Source organism: Pongo abelii, chromosome 11 (assembly GCF_028885655.2).
Source record: "Pongo abelii isolate AG06213 chromosome 11, NHGRI_mPonAbe1-v2.0_pri, whole genome shotgun sequence".
Taxonomy (NCBI): domain Eukaryota; kingdom Metazoa; phylum Chordata; class Mammalia; order Primates; family Hominidae; genus Pongo; species Pongo abelii.
The window spans coordinates 92,251,052-92,258,683 of record NC_071996.2 but is presented as its reverse complement, the minus strand read 5'-3'; the positions used below and the strand labels follow the sequence as shown (position 1 = coordinate 92,258,683).

At 41.2% G+C, this 7,632-nt stretch overlaps 1 pseudogene; it reads left to right on the top strand.

The window, feature by feature from the left end:
• The first annotated feature begins 1,694 nt into the window (after positions 1 to 1,694).
• Positions 1,695 to 3,309, top strand: LOC100458495 (keratin, type I cytoskeletal 18-like; annotated as a pseudogene).
• The last annotated feature ends 4,323 nt before the right edge of the window (positions 3,310 to 7,632 follow it).

Sequence of the window (7,632 nt, the reverse complement as noted above, 5' to 3'; positions counted from 1 at the left end):
TTTCGATGTGGGCATTTAGTGCTGTAAATTCCCCTCTTAAAACTGCCATAACTATGTCCCAGAGACTCTGGTGTGTTGTATCTTTGTTTTCATTAGTTTCAAATGACTTTTTGATTTCTGTCTTAATTTTATTATTTAACCAAAAGTCATTTCAGAGCAGGTTATTCAATTTTCATGTAATCGTATGGTTTTGAATGAATTTCTTAGTCTTGATTTCAAATTTGTACTGTGGTCTGAGAGACTGTTATGATTTCAGGTCTTTTGAATTCGCTGAGGAGTGTTTTACTTCTGATTATGTTATTGATTTTACAGTAAGTGCCATGTAGTGATGAGAATAATGTATATTTTGTTGCTTTTGGGTGGAGAGTTCTGTAGATATCTATTAAGTCCATTTGATCAACTGCTGAGTTCAGGTCCTGAATATCTTTGTTAATTTTCTCTCTCGATGATCTGTCTAATATTGTTGGTGGGGTGTTAAAGTTCCCCACTATTATTTTGTGGGAGTCTAAGTCTCTTTGAAGGTCTCTGAGAACTTGCTTGATGAATCTGGGGGTTCCTGTGTTGGGTGCATATGTATTTAGGATAGTCAATTCTTCTTGCTGAATTGAACCCGTTACCATTATGTAATGCCCTTCTTCATCTTGTTTGATCTTTGTTGGTTTAAAGTCTGTTTTGTCAGAAAGGATAATTGCAACCCCTGATTTTTTTCTGTTTTCCATTTTCTTGGTAGATTTGCCTCCATCCCTTTATTTTGAGCCTGTGTGGGTCATTGCATGTGAGATGGGTCTTTTGAAGATAGCATACTGATGGGTCTTGGTTCTTTATCCAGTTTGCCACTCTGTGTCTTTTAATTGGTGTATTTATCCTATTTATATTTAAGGTTAGTATTGGTATGTGTGGATTTGATCCTGTCATCATGAAGTTAGCTAGTTATTTTGCAGACTTGTTTATGTAGTTGTTTTATTGTGTCACTGGTCTGTGTACTTCAGTGTGTTTTTGTAATGACTGGTAATGGTCTTTACTTTTCATATTTATTGCTTGCTTCAGGATCTCTTGTAAGGCAGTTTTGGAGGTAACAAGTTCTCTCAGCATTTGCTTGTCTGAAAAGGATCTTATTTCTCCTTCATTTATGAAATTTGAGTGTTGGCCTGTCTGGCTAGGTTGGGAACGTTCTCATGGATGATATCCTGAAGTATGTTTTCCAAATTGATTCCATTCTTCCCATCTCTTGTAGGTACACTTATCAGTCATAGATTCGGTCTGTTTACATAAGCCCACATTTCCTGGAGGTTTTGTTTATTCCTTTTCATTTTTTTTTCTCTATTTTTGTCTGCTCCCATCTTGTCAAACTCTGAGATTCTTTCTTCTGCTTGATCTATTATGCCATTAATACTTGTGATTGCAATATGAAATTCTTGTAGGGTGTTTTTCAGCTCTGTCAGGTTGGCTACATTCTTCTTCATACCAGCTATTTTGTCTGTCAACTCCTGCAGTGTTTTATCAGTGTTCTTGTGCTGAATCTTTCTCATCTTTGTATGCTTATCTACCTTCTATCTTTGAGGTTGCTGACTTTTGGGTGATTTTTTTTTTTCCTTTAATAGTCTAGCTACTTTTCAGTAGGGCTTCTGTGGTATGCTGAAAGTCTTCTCTAGTCCCTAATCAACTCAGATTTTCCAGTACCTAGACGTATCACCAGTGAAGGCTGTGAATGAGCAAAGATGGCAACCTGCCCCTTCCTTTGGGAGGTCCATCTCAGGGAGGTACAAACTTGTTGCCAGCCTGAACACACCTGTGGGAGGTGGCTGGAGACTCTAGATCAGAGGTCTGACCCAGTCAGGAGAAATGGGATCAAAGTCCTGTTTAAAAAAGTTGTCTGGGTCATCGGCAAAGCCTGAGTCCTGTCCTCTTGCTCTCCTCCTGGGACGGCATGAGCTTCACCACTTGCTCCACCTTCACCAACTACTGGTCCCTGGGCTCTGTCCAGGTGCTCAGCTACGGCACCCGGTCGGTCAGCAGTGCAGCCAGTGTCTATGCAGGCACTGGGGGCTCTGGTTCCTGGATCTCCGTGTCCCACTCCACCAGCTTCTGGGGCGGCGTGTGATCCGGGGGCCTGGCCGTGGGAATGGCCGGGGGTCTGGCAGGAATGGGAGACATCCAGAACGAGAAGGATACCATGCAAAGCCTGAACGACCACCTGGCCTCCTACCTGGACAGAGTAAGGAGCCTGGAGACCGAGAACAGGAAGCTGGAGAGCAAAATCCGGGAGCACCTGGAGAAGAAGGGACCCCAGGTCAGAGACGGGAGTCATTACTTCAAGACCATCGAGGACCTGAGGGCTCAGATCTTCGCAAATGCTGTGGACAATGCCAGCATCATTCTGCAGATCGACAATGCCCATCTTGCTGCTGATGACTTTAGAGTCAAGTATGAGACAGAGCTGGCCATGTGCCAGTCTGTGGAGAGTAACATCCATGGGCTCCACAAGGTCACTGATGACGAATGTCACTCGGCTGCAGCTGGAGACAGAGATCGAGGCTCTCAAGGCAGAGCTGCTCTTTATAAAGAAGAACCACGAAGAGGAAGTAAAAGGCCTACAAACCCAGATTGCCAGCTCTGGGTTGACTGTGGAGGTAGATGCCCCCAAATCTCAAGATCATAGCAGACTTCCAGGTCCAATATGACGAGCTGGCTTGGAAGAACCGAGAGGAGCTTGACAAGTACTGGTCTCAGCAGATTGAGGAGAGACCACAGTGGTCACCATGCAGTCCACTGAGGTTGGAGCTGCTGAGATGATGCTCATGGAGCTGAGACATACAGTCCAGTCCTTGGAGATGGACTTGGACTCTATGAGAAATCTGAAGGTCAGCTTGGAGAACAGCCTGAGGGAGGTGGAGGCCCACTATGCCCAGCAGATGGAGCAGCTCAATGGGATCCTGCTGCACCTGGAGTCAGAGCTGGCACAGACTCGGGCAGAGGGACAGCTCCAAGCCTAGGAGTAGGAGGCCCTGCTGAACATCAAGGTCAAGCTGGAGGCTGAGATCACCACCTACCGCCGCCTGCTGGAAGATGGTGAGGACTTCAATCTTGGTGATGCCCTGGACAGCAGCAACTCCATGCAAACCATCCAAAACACCACCACCTGCCAGATAGTGGATGGCCAAGTGGTGTCTGAGACCAATGACACCAAAGTTCTGAAACATTAAGCCAGCAGAAGCAGGGTACCCTTTGGGGAGCAGGAGGCCAATAAAATGTTCAGAGGTCAAAAAAAAAAAGTAGTCGGCCACATTTTTGTAAAGCGGCTGCGCACTGCTGGGGGTCCACTTCAGCCCCTGGTTGCCTTGGATACTTCAAAAACTGGTAAACAATTCCCTAGGAATGAAGCTGAATCCAGGGCGCTGAGTAGCAAGAGTCACCCCACTTGCATGGTGCCTTACAGGAAAAGACCCACTGGCCTGGAACTCCAGCCAGCCACTCCTAACTAATTTTTTTCGTACTTATTAAACATCCCCACCTCTCTCTGCTTCCCACTACCCTTCCCTGCCCCCGGTAACCATCCTTTACTTCCTATCTGTGTGAGTTTGATTTTTAGATCCCAGAAATAAGTGAGAACATGTGATGTTTGTCTTTCTGTGCCTGGTTTATTTTGCTTAACATAATGATCTCCAGTTCCATCCATGTTGTTGCAAGTGACTAGATCTCATTCTTTTTTTTTTTTGGCTTAATAGTACTCCATTGTGTATGTGTACCGCATTTTCTTTATCCATTCATCTGTTGATAGTCACTTAGGTTGCTTCCAAATCTTGTTATGAACAGTGCTGCCACAAACATAGGAGTGCAGTTATCTCTTAAAGGTCCTGATTTCCTTTCTTTTGGATATGTATACCCAACAGTGGGATTGCTGGATCATATGGTAGCTCAATTTTTAGTTTTTTGAGGAACTTCCAAACTGTTCCCCATAGTGGTTGTACTAATTTACATTCCTACCAATAGTGCACAAGGGTTTATTTTTTTACACATCTTCTTCAGCATTTGTTATTTCCTGTCTTTTGGATATAAGCCATTTTGTATCCAAATGATATAATGATATCTCATTGTAGCTTTGATTTGCATTTCGCTGATGATCAGAGATGTTGAGCACCTTTTCAAATGACTGTTTGCCATTTGTATGTCTTATTTTGAGAAACATCTATTCAAATCTTTTGCCAGTTTTTTGATTGGATTGTTACCTTTATATTTTCTGGAAAACCACTTTGTGGCATTATCTATTATTAATGTTCCTTGTATTAGCACTCACTTGATACATATTTTAAAAAATCATTTATTAATAGAGAAATGTTTCTTTTCCTCACATACAGCTTTGCTTCCACTGATAAGAAAATAAGAATGATTAAGCTCATTATTTATATATATTCTGCCTTGTAAAGCAGAGGAATTGCTGTGTGTTTAACAAACTACTTTCTTTTTCTTTTAGTCATAGAGAAATACTATTCTTTCCAGTCACCTTGCATCAACATGGGGCCATGTAACTAAGCCTGGTCAATAGAATATGAATGGATGTATGCTAGTTTTAAGCATGACCTCTAAATTATCTTGCAAACTTAAACATGCTTTCTCTATGCTTATGAACTGACTGAATGTAGAGGATCTAGCAGAAGCACAGACAAAAGTCTGGCAGATGGTCACATCACAGTGTTTAACAGTGGCAAATCCATAAAGGTCTGCGGCAACCTTAATTCTTGCCTCCTCGGAAGACATAATTCAACTGAGGGGTATAAGACAGAGTGAGGGTCTGAGGCAAGTTTTAAAACAGGAGTGAAAGTTTATTAAAAAGATATTTAGAACAGGAACAAAAGGAAGTAAAGTACACTTAGAAGAGGGCCAAGCAGGTGACTTGAGAGATCAAGTGCATGGTTTGTTGGCATACTTCCAGGGTCATGTGTCACTTCTCCCCTGATTATTTCCTTGGGGTGGGCAGTCTGCATGCGCAGTGGCCTGCCAGCACTTGGGAGGCACCATACGTGCAGTGTGTTTACTGGAGTTGTACACATGCTTACTTGGGGCATTCTTCTCTTAACCAGTCAAATGCTCTTAGAAGGTCATATATCAGTTAAACTCAGCCATTTTGCCTCTTAGTGCTCATGCTTGAGCCCACTTACCCAACTCCTGAGATCTTATCGGGATGCTACTGATCACCAGTTTCAGGTTTTTCTATCTATTGGGAGACTCCCTTTTCCTGGTGCTGGCTGTGACCAATTATGATTTTAGAGAAACAGTGTAACAATCACCTGACCATCACCTGATGCTTGCTTGACATTCTCGATGAGGTTGTCGGGGAGAGACCCTCTCATGCCCTATTCATGCCTGACAAGCTACCTCCTGTAACAAAAGGAGCTGTGATCACTAAGTCACTACTTGAAGCAGAGCTGCCCAAGAGAGTCACCAAATCAGAAACATACTGTTGACAAAAAGAATCAAACTCTGTAAAATATTTGAAGACTTTTATTCTGAGTCAAATATGAGTGAGCAGTGGCCCGTGACACAGCCCTAGGACATCCTGAAAACGTGTGCCCAAGGTGGTCAGGCTATAGCTTGATTTTATACGTTTTAGGGAGACTTAAGACATCAGTCAATGTGTGTAACATGAATATTGTTTCAGTCCAGAAAGGTAGGACAACTTGAAGCCCTCTCTCTGAAGGGAGGGCTTCCAGGTCACAGATGGAGTCAAAGGTTTTCTAATTGGCAATTGCTGAAAGAGTTATTATCTAAAGACCTGGAATCAATAGAAAGAAATGTCCAGGTTAAGATAAGGGGTTGTAGAGAACAAGGTTTTATCATGCAGATAAAGCCTCCTGGTAGCAGCTTCAGAGGTCTTATCAGACCTAAAAAGGTGCCAGACTCTAAGTTAATTCCCTCCTGGATCAAGGAAAAGGCCTAGAAAGGAATGGGGATTTTCTACAAAAAGTAGATTTTCCCTCCTAAGAGATAGCTTTGCAGGGCCATTTCAAAATATGTCAAAGAAATGTATTTTAGGGTAAAATACTTTGATTTCTTTCAGGGTCAGCTATCTGTCATGTGATGCTATATTAGAGAGTCAGGCTGGATTTTGGTGTCTTATTGCTTAATGTTAATGCTGGTCAGCTGTGCCTGAGTGCCAAAGGGAGGAGGGTATAATGAGGCATGTCTGACCCTCCTTCCTCTTTCCCATCATGGCCTGAACTGGTTTATTTTGGAATGCCCTTGGCTGAGAGGGAGGGGGGAGGGCTTAGAATTTTATTTTTGGTTTACAATACACATGAGATTTTCCATGAGAAAACACATCCCTACACCCACACCTACACACACCCACACCCCAGTTTATTGCCCAAATCTGTTACAGGAAAGGGGTCCTGATCCAGACCCCAAGAGAGGGTTCTTGGATCTCACACAATAAAGAATTCAGGGTGAGTCCACAGTGCAAAGCAAAAGTGAGTTTATTAAGAAAGTAAAGTAAAAGAACAGCTATTCCATAGACAGAGTAGGCCATTTCCAAAAGTAAGAGGAGGAATATGTCCACCCTAGGTACAATGCTTGTTTACGTACAGGATAAAAAAGATCATGGGCAGATGTGCCCTGCTACAAGGGTTTGTGATAAAGGATTTATTTTCTTAATTACTATATTTTGCAAGAATCAATATTGTTATCTTTAAATCAAAATTAGGAATGCTTTTGTTCTCAAGATATCAAGATACTGACACTCCCAAGTCTGGGTTCGTTTAGTAAACATTATCAATCTGTTCCCTTAACTGTAAACATCTAGAGGCTAAGAATATCTGACTTTCTGGGAATGCAGCTCAGCAAGCCCCATCCTCATTTTCCTAGCCCTCACTCAAAATGGAGTCGCTCTGGTTCGATTGCCTCTGACAAATCCACTGAGATATTGTTTGTTATAACACCTGGCATTATTAATCCTGATTGACACACATTTAAAAATGTGCAGTGATAGGACTCTATTGTCTAATTTTTGTTTTGTGTACTGAATTTCTTCTTTCTTCTTATTAATTTTTAATTTTTATTACCTCCTTATAATGTGCTATTCATGCATGCTTTTTCAAAATTTTCTAAGTATGATTGATATGTATAATTTATATGCAGGTAGAATATTAATTGATAGCAAGTAAGTTAAAAATCTCACAATATTTCAATTTTGTTTAAAGAAACATAACCAGAGTACACAATTGCTTCATAATCATTACTGTCCCAACATTAAAATTTAAGTGTAAAGGGAAGAAAAATAAATACTAAATTAATTAAAATAATTTCTATAAAAGGAATTCAGATGCGTTATATATGTGGAACCTCTTTTTCACCTTTGAAGACTGAATTTATATTAGCGTGTTTTAATGTTTTAAGAAATATATCAATGAACTTTTTTCCAGTAATTTGTATTTTCTTTAAGGCAAACACAGACATGCAAAATAGGCATATTAGAAATTTACTTATTGGGTCACATTATATTTTGAGGAAATGGGTGGATAATGTTGGTTAATGAAGGAGGAGGGTTATGTATAATTACATTTTACACTTAGAATGTTTAACGCACTGTTCATTCAATCCCTCAAACACTCATCACACCAACAATACAAAGAAATAAAC